At 32.2% G+C, this 13,968-nt stretch overlaps 1 long non-coding RNA gene across 1 annotated transcript in view; it reads left to right on the top strand.

Moving 5' to 3' along the window:
• Positions 1-12,251, top strand: part of LOC142320409 (uncharacterized) — a 33,543-nt gene extending 21,292 nt beyond the window's left edge. Inside the window, exons 2-3 of the long non-coding RNA XR_012755376.1 lie at positions 9,922-9,999; positions 12,155-12,251. This is a non-coding gene — a long non-coding RNA (uncharacterized LOC142320409). The remainder of the gene's footprint in view (positions 1-9,921; positions 10,000-12,154) is intronic.
• The last annotated feature ends 1,717 nt before the right edge of the window (positions 12,252-13,968 follow it).

Genomic DNA, 13,968 nt, shown 5'->3' with positions numbered 1-13,968 from the left:
TAAATACGCAAGAAAATGACAGGTTTCATTCTTAACTATTAAATATTCTACTGTGTTTTTATTCATCGACTATGATTATACAACAGATAACACTGATACCTCTGTTTAAGAATATTAATAATATTTTTATAAAAATCGAAAGATTTGATAAAAGTGTTCAAACGTATTTTCCTTCCTATAATCTAAACAGATATTTTGAAAACGAGGACGATAAATATTTTAATATTGCTTTATTACTGACCGTCATTCCGTTTCCATTGTTACTCGCTTACCTGGACTACAAAAATTTCAACATTCATGCGGTGCTTGTTACAATCTTGTTTGTTTATTTAATGACTTTAACAGTTCGTATGAGTTTCACGCTGAATGTTATATTTTTATTATGTTTACAAAAAAGGATGAAAATTTTACATCATTTGCTAAATAAGTTCACGGTAAACATTAGACGAGGCGCATTAGAATACGACACACCATCACAATTTATAGGGAAAGTAAGATTGCTGCATAATGATTTAAACGAATATTTTTTAAAAAAACGTAATAATGCTCATTAAGATGTTTGCTAGTTATATTTACACAACTATTTTAACCATTATCCATACAATACTTCAATGTTTAATTCTTAGAAGAGATATCGTGGTAAGCCGACTTGGAATAATTACATTTTTAGTTTTTATAACAAACCAGATAATTTTAACTGTTAAAAAGAAATCACCTAACTGACTTTAAATTCAATTTTAAATATTGATTTCAGGAGACGAAGACATCTGTTGTGTTTAATAGATATCTTATTGCGTTTAATAAATGTTCTACAGAGTGATCTTTTAGTCCTATTACCCAATTTTAAATGTAATTTAAGAAAGGGAAATTTCCGTGGAATAAAAAAACGTATTTGTTACTTACTAAAGAGATTTAATAAAAAGCTATTACTTACATAATCGTTAATGAATATGCTCAAAATGCCCACCCCTTGATTCTTTTCAGCATAATAGAAGAAACCTTTTTAAGAGTCGCATTGGAAATATTCGTGATCAAGTCTATAATATTTACTTTAAGTTCATCGATAGCGTGAGGATTGTTTTTCAAGTCCTCGGACTTAATATAGTCCCACAAAAAGCAGTCAGACGATGTGAGGTCTGGGGACCTTGGAGGCCATAAGTCCTTGCTTATTATTCGATCATCAAAGAACTCTTGCGGAAACTCCACGGTTTCTCAAGACGTGTGGAATGTAGCGCCGTCTTGCTGAAACCAGCAATACCGTTCTTGAGGTTCCAAGAGGGACACAAATTGGCGCACAATATTCCTGTATACTTCACCGTTTACTATCTGTTCGAAGAATACGGGTCCGACTGTACGATGACGAGATATCACACACCACACGCCAATTTTTTCAGGATGCAAAATTTGTCTTGTAAAGCGTTAGGATTTTCAACCGCCCAAATTCGACGGTTTTGACTGTTCACATAACCGTCGAGATGGATCCAAGCTTCATCGCTAAAGAACACTGTATTTAAAAATTCGATTCCGTTACCGTTTACGAGAGACCTAAACCGACGGCGATATTGCAATCGCTTGTTTAAATCTGGAGGCTGAAGCTCTTGGACTAATCGCGATACGGATACGATTTCGATTTTTTAGCGGCTTTCTGAACACTCGAATATGACAAACCGACTTGCGTGGAAAGTTTTCGTAAACTTTTCCGTGGAGAATCGAGCGATCTTGTTTTCACATTCTCTAAAACGTCATCTGTCAAGCGAGTCGGTCGACCGCTACGTTTTCTGTCGCAAACACTCACTACCTGTCTCTCGAAATCGATTTTCTAGCCTAGAAATTGACATTTTTTCTGTCGGAGGAACACCGACAAATTTAATTTGAAACGATTCTTTTACACTCGCGTACGGTTTCGTAGCAAAATATCGTTCAAGAATTAAAACTCGTTGTCGTATGGTAAAATACATTTTGTTCGTAATACGACCGGAAACGGCACAAAATTTTCACAGTTGAAGGAGAATCAAGTCACATTGCCGCATCTATACCCGTCGAGTAGCGCTACCGACTTTGTGTCGCAAAACAAAATTTTCCTTTCTTAGAAAACAATTACCAGACATTAACGATCGGGTAACAGGACTAAAAATTCACTCTGTATTTGGATATTTGCAACTGAAATAATTTCAATAATATTTGATATTTGGACTTAAATATTCCATTTAGCTAACAAAAAAATGATTATATCATAACATCGACAGTTATATATTTAATTATTTTTGTGTTAATACTGCTATCTAACAAAACATTTAAATGTTTCATAACGATCAAAATATAATATTTTCTCAGGTTCGTGATATCATAAAGGATTTATTAAAGATGAACACAGTTCTTATTGATGACGACTTAAAAGATGAGGTAAATACAAATTTATATCGCGAGTAGATGTTTGCGTTTGTGGATGCACGCGAAAGTTGAGGATTTTATTTATTAGTTTTAGGTTTGTATGTAGACCTAGCACACACTCGATAGAAAAATGTTCACGGACAAATCGACTAACGTTTAGATAAAAAAATAATGTAAATCTAGAAAAAAGTACAAGTTTTGGATAAATGAGTGTTCAAGGAATATCGTCTCCTACTAATAATTTGCATATGTTCTAGTAAAACAATATCGTCTTGAATAATCCATTTTTATATGATATATTTTTAAAACTAAAATTTAGTTTTTACAAGCCTTCATGTCATGTATGCGTAATTAATAACTTTTTTACAAGTGGAGGCTCAGAAAAAGATTTTATTTTCCACCAGATTCCTTGAAAACTCACAAAAAGTACATTATCAGTTGCATCCAGACAAACTCTTATAAAATTACTTATTGAATTGTAATTCCAGACTTGATTTGATTTTTTTTTCGATTTCTTATAAATTTTTATATTCTAGTCAAGAATAATTTTTAAAGTTTCAATTTTACTTCTTTATAATTTCAGCTACAAAATTTTGCGGTATGAACAAATTTTGCGGTAACGAATGTATTGTCATAAAATTGTCAAAAAATATATTCACTTTGTAAATAACATGGAATGAAAAAAATTTTAAATTAATAATTTCTTTTATAATCCTTGGCAATTACGAGGGTAAGTCGATTATTATCCGCAATGTAGTTATAAATTTTATCGCAATACAAATAGGAATCTTGTATGCACATCAGTTTTCAACATAGTCCCCTTGCATTTCATCGCACTTGGTCCATCGTTGCACAAGCTTCCTGATGCCCTCATAAAAGAAGGTTTTCGGTCGAGCTGCGAGCCTGGAATGCACCGCTTCTTTCACCGTTTCGTCCGAGGTAAATCGACGGCCCCTTAATGCCTCTTTAAGTGGACCAAACAAGCGGTAGTCAGAAGAGGCAAGATCAGGACTATACGGAGGACGAGCCGGTACTTCAAAGTCGAGTTTCTGGAGCGTTTCAGCAGTTTGGGCAGCAGTATGTGGACGGACATGGTCGTGCAACAACACAACATCTTTCGACAGCAGTCCTCGGCGTTGTGAGTCCCAAAAAACCGTAAGCATCAGTTTTCGTGCGGGTGGAAGGGTCTTGAAATTTTTTTGCAGGGCTAATTTGGATGTCTCCATTCCATACTCTGCCGTTTACTCTCCGGCTCGTAACGATGGATCCGTGTTTCGTCACCGGTAATGATTCTGTCTAAGAGGAGTTCGTAACCCTACCGATCCGAATGTTTTTGGCAGATGTCCAAGCGCGTTTTTTTATGCGACTGTGTGAGTTGTTTTGGGACCCGTCTTGCACAGACTTTATGAAACCCGAGTCTGTTGTGGACGATTCCGTAGCTGCAGGTGTCCGTTGTCTTCTTTTGAAGGCGTAAACTAAAAACTATCTCGGGGTGAACTTTACCGATGTAGACGTCCCTTTGGGGCATCTGCGTCGGTGGCATCTCTGCGGGGCCTGAACTGAAAGCTGTAGTGCGCAATCAGTTTGAGGGCGAAAAGATGTCCTCCGTTAAAGCCACTACCGGCTACGAACGGAGGGGGTGGTGTAGCGACCGGACACGCTACGAGGCGGGATCTTCTCACCTCGTGGGGGGGGGGGGGGAATGTACCGAAAGTCTTCGATGAATTTCGGCCTCTGATGCACCTTCCGACCACAAAGAACAGATCACTGAAATAATACTGAAGCTTCCATTATTAGGGTGTGCAGTATCTTTTTCATGTAACCAGGTTGTGACAACTAAACTTAATAAGTTTAAGCATGTTTATGTAATGAATCACAAAACCCTAAAACACAAGATTAGGATGGGAACTAGATTGAAGTTCTATTAGACTATGGCAGTACCAGTTTTGTTGTACGGAAGTGAAATCCAAAAAATCTATAAAAGAGAAAAAGATCAAACCAAAGTTGCAGGGAGGATCTGCAACTAATGGAGAGAATACCAAATGGAAATATTAGACAGCATTTGAAGATTTTTAATCTGGAGGAAAAGATGAAAGAATATAACATTACTACATGGTTTTAAAAAACTTATATCATTTACAGCACCTTAAACCACTGACTTCAGATAAACCATTACCTTAAATATAATAGAATGAAATCTCATCACACCTGTGTCAACTAAAGACTACAAAAAACTCAATACTATAAAATATTTAGCGTGCACAAACAGATATCCCACACTTCTACATAAAATAAATAAACAAACAAAAAATACGTCAAATAAACCAAGAATTACAGAAAATATCTCACAAATTTAAAAAAATCTGCTGATTATCCAGAAGACCTCTTTGCAATAATCAAAAATCTTGATAATTGGGAATTTTTTTTTTTGTTTAACCTCTAGGTCCATCGTTAGGCATGCTTCAGAGGATGAGATGAATGATTTGTAGCGTATATGAAAATGCCATGCCTGACTGGGGTTCGAGCCTGAGACCTCCGGATGAAAGGCCGAGACGCTGTCACTTGGATAATTAAAAAAAGTTTACCTACCAGACTTATAATTCTAATGTTTAATGCATACCCTACATAGTAAAAGTAAAAAAATAAAAAAAAATAAATATCCCTAACTTAAATTAAAAAAGATACTCAAACCATGTATGCAACGTATAAAAAAGTAATTTGTTACAAAAATCCAGTGGGTAGAAATTTACAAATAAAGAATCTAAATTTACAAAAATGATCTAAAACGAATTAAAATTTACGATCTTAGTGTTTTATAAAAAATGTCATTTAAAAAACTTATTACAAAATTTATAAAAAAACACATTGAAGAGAATTTCTTAAAAATGACAAAAAATTATAGAACGTTTAATAGGATAAAACTTAGCGACAGTCAATAATTGAAACATATTTTAAAAAATAACTATTTTTTCTTTAAAAAGATATATTATCTGTTCCTGCTTTAATATTTTTTTATGAGTTACAAGATCACGTAATTATTTTAAACTATGAAACATATTTGGTGTTTTTCGATACAACAGAAAAAGAACAATATTGATTCCTCTAATTACCTTTTTATTTTTGGATGGAAAAACGTGCAAAGAAATAAAAGCAAAGTTGGATTCTCTCTATAGGGACTCTTCACCATCTATGACAACTGTGAGATATTGGTTTAACAAATTTAAATGTGGCCGTACATCTGTTTTGGATGAGCGCTCAGGTCACCTGGTAGAATGGTTACTGAGAAAATCGTTGAAAAGGTCCATGATGTGATTCTTGCTGATCACTGAATGAAAGTGCGCAAAGTAGCAGAGACCATAGATGTGTTGTACGGAACATCAATAAACATTTTTATAAGTTAAAATTGAGAAAGCTGTCGGCCTGATGGGTACCGGGATTGCTCACTTCAGACAAAAAGTGGATACAGCTGTCAACTTCAAAGCAGTGATTGGATCTCTTTAAGTGAAATCCACAGGAGTTTTTACATTAAGTCATCACCATTGATGAAACCTGAATCTGTTACTACATGCCAGAGACAAACGACAATCAAAACAATGTACTTTCTTTATTTCCTCATTTAGATGATTTAGGAAAGATGCATAATATTGCTCAGTGTTCATTCCACGCTTCTCTGGAAAGTCACCGAAAGACGAAGATTTTGCCATGAACATCCCAAAATTCCATATCTCACACACAAGCTTCAAGCTTATGTGGCAATACGAAAAAAAAAGGCAGTGGCCATCACATTTTCCACATATGGAACAGTTTTTGTCTTCTTTGGATCAAGTTTCCTGATTACAATCCACTGTTTTGACTGCTGCATAGTCTTAGATTAATTGTAGTGTATTCAAGTTTCATCACCTGCATAAAAATACCACTAGACTACATTTAAACATCTCCAGTACTGTGTTTAAAAATGTTTACTTGTTCATGGTTTTGATCAACTTTGAGCACTAGTCCTGCGAACTGTTTTCACATATATAAATGTTCATATAAAAATTTGATATACCATTTATTTTGATGCCAATAATTTTAGTGATTTCATGCACTTCAATCTTTCATCCTCCATTACTATACTATGGATTTTTTCAATATTTTCTGGAGTTTTAACTTCAACAGGTAATCTACAGATTGTACAGTATTGCTGTGGTCATCATGTGACCTCACCAAAAATAAACAAACCACTACTAGTAAACTGTTCTAATTGATGGAACTGATTCACCATAACACCGTAATACATGAATGTTGTTTGATTATTTCTTCTCTTTCATGTGGTTATAAAAAAACCTTTACTAGGAATTATTTCAAGTATTTACATTTTTGTTTAAATAAAAAAAATTTTTCTTATTTATAGACATAATGAAAATTTGATTACTAGACTTTTGAATTTTTGTTTAATTTTAAATAAAACCAAAATAATTTATGGAGATTTATTAAAATTTAGATACTTTGTTAACTTTTAACTAGCATATTAGAATTTAACATTTTTATCTTGGTCATTTTAACTCAAGAAAGTCTAAAGAGGTTTAATATTGTAACTTTTTATTGTTTTGTTTTTAGATTAAAATATGTTAATATACCAATATCTAATAGCACTACTGGGACTGCCATAGTCTAATAGAACTTCAATCTAGTTCCCATCCTAATCTTGTGTTTTAGGGTTTTGTGATTCATTACATAAACATGCTTAAACTTATTAAGTTTAGTTGTCACAACCTGGTTACATGAAAAAGATACTGCACACCCTAATAATGGAAGCTTCAGTATTATTTCACATCTTTGATCTCACTTGGTATGTTTGCAGAAAGCCATTTACCTTTGTTTTCTGAGCAGATATCTTTAAGCCGTACTCAGTATTGATATTTTGTAATGAATATATCTGTTGCTGCAACATGCCCTCACAATCTTGTATAATGTCTATGTCATCTCCATATGCAGTTATGCTGCATATATCTAGGTTTTAGTTACACCTCTGAGTCAAAAATTTGTCTCCTGGCAAAAATTTGTGTAATTGTCCAGATAAATACTAAAAAGTATCAGAGAAGTACAGCAGCCCTGCTAAACACCTCTATTGGTTATTGTATCTATCTATTCTAGGAATTCTATACTTAGGAGTATCTATTTATTTCCTAAGTACCATTAGTATGATAGTACCCAAGGTACCATCATATTAACTTTTAATTGTTTTGATTAAATGAAAAGGAAACCTCCCTTTTTTTATAACAAGCTCCATAGCTTAATTCAATCTAGACTGTTAGAAATTTTCAGAAAATCAGTATGCATTTCCAAATTACATCCATTCTCTTTTCAGTCAGCTGTTTAACTGTAAAAATGGCATCTGTTGTCAATTGGCCCTTTCTAAAACCTATTTGTTCTTCCCTAATTATGTATTCAGTAAATTACTTTCAATCTATTATTAAGTATCTAGTTTAAATCTTTTATATGCTATCTAACAGGATGATTCCTCTATCATTTTCACATGTATCTCTACTGCCCTTTTTAAACAATGGAACACATTGTTTGCTTTTAACCAACTGCTTAGGATTTTCCCCTGCTTCCAATGCATATTAAACAAATATAGAAATCTTAAATGTAGTAGAAAACTACCTTACTTTCTATACTCAACATTGATGTCACCCATACCAGTTGCTCTCCTATTTTTTTTGTGCTTGTATAGTATTTACAACTTCCTCAATTAAAATATCAGAACAAGCCAATATTGATGAAACATACATGCAAAGGATTATAATGGGAGATGAAAGCTGGATTACAGCTATGACTTTGTCAAAAGTTCAATCATCAAAAAATTTCACATTACAAAAATCACTATTAACACTTAAACACGTTGCACTCAAATAACAGTAACATAAAAACTAAACTAGATAACAACAATCCAAGAACACGTGGTTACAGAGGAGGTTATAAGGAACACAATTTTGCCAATTTCTTATCACTAAATATCTGCATTGGCACATAATTAAAAATGTACGTTTATTTTCTGAACAGACCTCATATACGAGGTGCGACAATAAAGTAATGCGACTGATTTTTCTTTGCAAGATGTGGCAACCGTGCAGCTTGCATAGGCACACCATCTTTGACCTTGGTCTATAAGCTACTTCTAGTCCAAGCGGCACATTGATGCAACTGCTCAGTCGTGAGTTGTGATGTAATAAGTGAATACGTGTTTGTGTCTCTCGTCACAGAAATGAAACTGCAAAATATTGTGCAACGGTATGCCATTTCTTTTTGCGTTAAATTGGGTGAAAACATGACGACAACTTATGGTAAGCTTCAGAAGGCTTTTGGAGAGGAGGTTATGTCAAGAGCTCAAGTTTTTCGGTGGCATAAAATTTTTAGTGAAGGCAGAACGAATGTTGAAGATGAAGACCGCAGTGGACGACCATCAAGCTCACGAACAGATGTCAACTTGACCAGGGTGCATGAAATCGTATGATCTGATCGAAGATTATCCGTGAAAATGATTGCAGAAGAACTCAACATCAATCGAGAAATGGTTCGTCTAATATTAACTGAAGATCTTGGTATGAGGAAGATTTGTGCAAAAATGGTCCCCAAAAATCTCACACAACAACAGCGAGAAACACAGAAAAATGTAGCAGCCGATCTGTTAGAGCAAACGGAAATCAATCCAGATTTGTTGAGCCGTGTTATCACTGGTGATGAAGGTTGGTTTTTTCAATACGAAACGCCAAAGACAAAACGCCAAAGTTCGCAACGGTGCTCAAAGGGATCACCCAGACCAAAAAAAGCTTGCATGTCAAAGTCAAAAGTGAAATGCACGCTTGTGTGCTTCTTCCATTCCAAGGGAATTTTTCATAAAGAGTGGGTGCCTCCTGGACAAACAGGTAACCAATATTACTACAAAGAAATTTTAGAAAGACTTCGTAAACGAGTTCTTCATGTCCGTGCCAACATCGCTGATAATTGGATTCTGCATCACGATAATGCGCCATCCCATACTGCTCTGTCAGTACAGCAATTTTTAACCTCAAAACAAATTTCAGTACTACCACAGCCACGTTATTCACCAGATATCGCTCCGTGCGACTTTTTTCTATTTCCAAGAGTCAAAATGGCAGTCAAGGGACACCATTTTCAAACAACAAAAGCTGTGACGAGGGTCTTGGAGGATATTACAGAAGATGAGTTCCAGAAATGTTACCATCAATGGCAGAAGCGCTGGAATAAGTGTGTGCAATCAGAGGGGAACTACTTTGAAGAAGACAACACTAAACATGACTAAAACGGTAAGCAACATTTTTTTCACATCAGTCTCATTACTTTATTGTCGCACCTCATATATACATAATTATTATTATGTACCAATCAAAATAAACTTTTATTTATTTTATTCAATAAATATTTTTATTAATATTTTTGAATTAAGATCATTTTGAAACACTTTGTATAATATCCATTTTATATATTTCTTACTATAAATAAAACATTTTTTTAATTATATTTCAGACTCGCTAGCAAGCAAAGGGTCATCATCAGATATTGATTCTGCACCAAATTCACCATCTCCCACTACTAGTCCACCAGGTAAAATAAAACTTGATTTTTTAATTGTTTTATTTTTAAGAATAGATGATCATTTTTCTGTAACTTTAATTTGTTGTAGATGGTGAAATGAATAATCATTTATGAAAAAATTCTAAGACTAAACTTGAAACTAAGCTCATTAACTTTAGAATAAAAATTTATAGATTTATAACAATATTTCTGAATATTGTGTTATCAAATATTTATTGCAAGCTAATGAATTTCTTATGAAAGAAGTAGTTTCCAAATTTAACTGTGGGTTAGTGATTTATAAAGCATTGTTAAATTTTGTACTACAGGTTCTTGAGCATATTGGAAATTTAATAAAATTCAAAAATTTACATGTGAACTGTTAGTAGCATGCTATTAATATAAATATATAAGTATAATTTACTACTATGTAATGAAATGAAAAAACAATTTACTACTTTGTAATGAAATGAAAAAAAATCATAATTCAAATACTTGTTTGCTTATTTTTAATTTCTTAGATTATTAGTAATAAATAATGTTACATATAAAAATAATAGAGGTTCTCCTAACAGCACCAAGACATTTCAATATCAGTGAACCATAAATGTTAATATCAAAATAAAGTTTGATATCATAGATATATGATTAAAAGAATTAATAAAATAAAATGCATAAAATTTGTTTTTAATTAAGAACTCATTTAATTTTATCATAATACATTTCACGTCTAAATAAGTTTCCATCACGAATATATGTTCTTCAGCAGTTAACCGCATTTTTACAAACAGTTACATTTTACTACACACTTATTAAAAAGCCAATGCTCGACACAGACTAACTCAAATTCGGAGGCAATAAACAGGCTTCTCGCATCCGGCTCTAGTCATACCAACATATTCCACATTATTTTACCCATCTCATACCAAAATATGTATTTTTACAAAAATATACATTTAGTGAATGATGAGGCCTCTTTTAAGCTGAACACTCTGTACTAGGTGAGCAACTTAAAACCAAACCGGTATTAACTAAAGTAGCAGTTTACACATTTACCATATTTTTTATAAAAGATGTTTGAAATGGCACCCTTTGCACCGACGCATTGTTGTACTTGAATGATCATATTGAGAATCACCTGACATAAAAATCAATGTTGTCAATTCGTTGTTGAATGTTCACCTTCGGTTCTTCGATTGTGAGGGGTTGTGATTCACAAACTTTATCCATCAAAAAGTACCGTAGGAAAAAAATCGTATAAAAAATCGTAATTCTTCTGTAAAAGCCACATGAATGTGTGCTAGTGAATTGTTTTATGTGTGATACGTTGCTTCGTCTTGTTGTTAGAAGCTATACTCTTTTTCATGATCTATTGACCAAGCATAGAATTCTTCAAAAATTATATGACAGTCTGGTGAAAAATTATTGGCCCTGCTACACAATTACCATACACCAATTTTCTATTCATGAAGTGGACACTGAAACATCTGGTAAGGATTTTCAGTCATAAGATACCTGACTTATACGAATTAATATGCCCAGATAAATGAAAGTGCCTCATCTGACATAAAATACAGGAACAGGTCCATTTCTCAGTCAACAATTTTTTTTTTTAAAGCCAGTCGCAATAATTAAATAATTTCAGTTTGTTTCTTCTCTTAAGTTGTTGGAAAGTTATTACACAATATGATTCCAAATTTTAATTGTGAAAAATCTTACACCAAGATGTGTGTTTTACACCAATTTCTTGTGTTAACTGGTGTATTGATTTTTAGAATGGATATTAGCTTTCACTATAGCAATAAGGCATTTTCCTTTCCTTGATTGAATAAGGCATTTTAGAAAAACACAACTGCAAACTATATTGCTTTGAAGCATGAACAGTTTACAACTGACAACAATAGACAAGAGTTATAACATACACAACCAATAGTAGCAGCGTTAAAGGTGACCTCAAATTACTGCAGTTGGAGCCAGCTCAGTTTGGTTGCTGACCCCATATGTATGTATATATTTGTATATATAGATGTATACTTACATTTACATAGTGTATTGAGTTATACTGTTCTATGAGAATTATAATTTTGATTTACTTTTTTATTACACAAAACTTTACCATTTATAATTTAATAATAAAAAATAGAGTATCATTAAATTATGTAAGTATTTTTCTTATTCGTTTCAGCTAATTTTGTATCAGTAGCAGAAGCTACAGCAAGCCATGGTTTCTCAAATCCGACATATCATAATTTAGGAAGACCTCCTATAAATCCATATATGAATACTCCTTATGTCATTGAAAAAGAAGGTAAACCATATGGTGTGCAGTGGAACAGTAGTAACAGGTAATTTCTTATCTTTTTACTTTTTGAGAAATTAATTCTTATCTTTTTTTCTTAATTTTTTCCTCTAATATTTCAGATTAGTCAAATATCTTTTACTTGCATTAAATTAAGTAGGCATATATTTTCTCTTTTTCTGCATAAAAAAAGTCATCTGCAGGTCTGCCCCTTTCATTAAATGGATGTATGTACATTACATTCCATAGTTGTTTAATGTGGTTGTCATAAGATATCAGCCTCTTCCAAAACATTTTTTGTCACCAGAAACTTTTTTCTTTATTGATATTTTATCTTTGTAAATGTTTTTTCTCTTGAATTTTTCTTTTTTAGTAACACTCTCATTTATTAACACAATGATGATCATTTTATGTTTCTTTGTTGATGATAAACTAAATAAAGTTTAATAAATCTAATTTTTTTTATAGTTATAAATTGATTTATACATTTCATTTTATACATATTCATTTTATGCATTTCCGTATAAGACTTAGTTTTAAAAAAAGGCATTTCAGAATATTGTAAATAGATTTATTTATTATTTATTGAAGGCTATATATACAGAAAGTTACATAATCAGTATAAACATCTAAATTACTGCAGAGACCCAAAAGGTCTGTATAAAGGCCTAAAAACACAAAAATCCAGTTGATACTAGAAACTTACATCTAAAACTTATGTTTTAAATACTGTTTACATTGTTTATATATCAATTTTGTGATTTTGCTGTTTGTTTATATGCATTTAAAATCTGTTTTAAATATTACACTCGTATATAACTAATTTATATCAACGTAAATATTTTTTGTATTACCATTTGATTAACTCAGTATTATTCCTGTTTGATCTTATATTCAAATCTTTTACATTTCATGGTAGCTAGTTATAAATTTTAGTACTAATAAATTCAATTTTTTTTCGCAACCTATTTATAACATTTAGGTAATATTGTATTTTTGTATATTTTTATTTCTGCTGTTACTGTGACTTTTTCTTAATCATCTTTTAATTTCTCAGATATGTTATTTAGACTGGTAAAATAATACATTTTTATTTCTACCAAAAATTATTTGAATTATTCTTTCCTGTATATTTTGTAGTTTTCTATTACATTAGCATATGCTCTGCCTCAAAGTAAAATTCCACATTGTAATATTGATTCGAAAAGTACATAAGCTTAATTTTTTAAGCTTACTAGTTTGTAGAGTGTTTCATAATTTAGGAAAAATATATAGTAAGTATTAACATTTACTTACAGCATATTGTATTGCGCTTCTCATTTTAAGATTCAAAAATATTTATAGAACTGAATGAAGATAAACATGGTGAAACAGTCTTGTTTCAAAGTAGGTAATCTGTTCTTGATGACAATGATATGTGTAGATTACACTAACAGTTATTCATATCTAATCAAGCAAGAGATATAAATTAAAATAAGGAAAAAACGTAATTTATAAGTTTTGTGAATGGGATTGTTTTAACTGATATAAATCTATTTGTAGATAATGCATTATTGGTTAAAGAAGATGTTATTAAATCTAACATTTTCTGAAAAAATTCATGATTTAATGGGTGGTGGGAAACCCCTCCCCTGTTTTATTTCAAATAATTAAAAATATTGTTGAGTGTTCACTGTTTGACAAGGATATTGGAAGACTAA

The sequence above is a fragment of the Lycorma delicatula genome, chromosome 2, assembly GCF_047948215.1.
Source record: "Lycorma delicatula isolate Av1 chromosome 2, ASM4794821v1, whole genome shotgun sequence".
Taxonomy (NCBI): Eukaryota; Metazoa; Arthropoda; class Insecta; order Hemiptera; family Fulgoridae; genus Lycorma; species Lycorma delicatula.
Note: the sequence above shows the minus strand (reverse complement) of the source record. Positions and strands in the feature narration are given on the sequence as shown.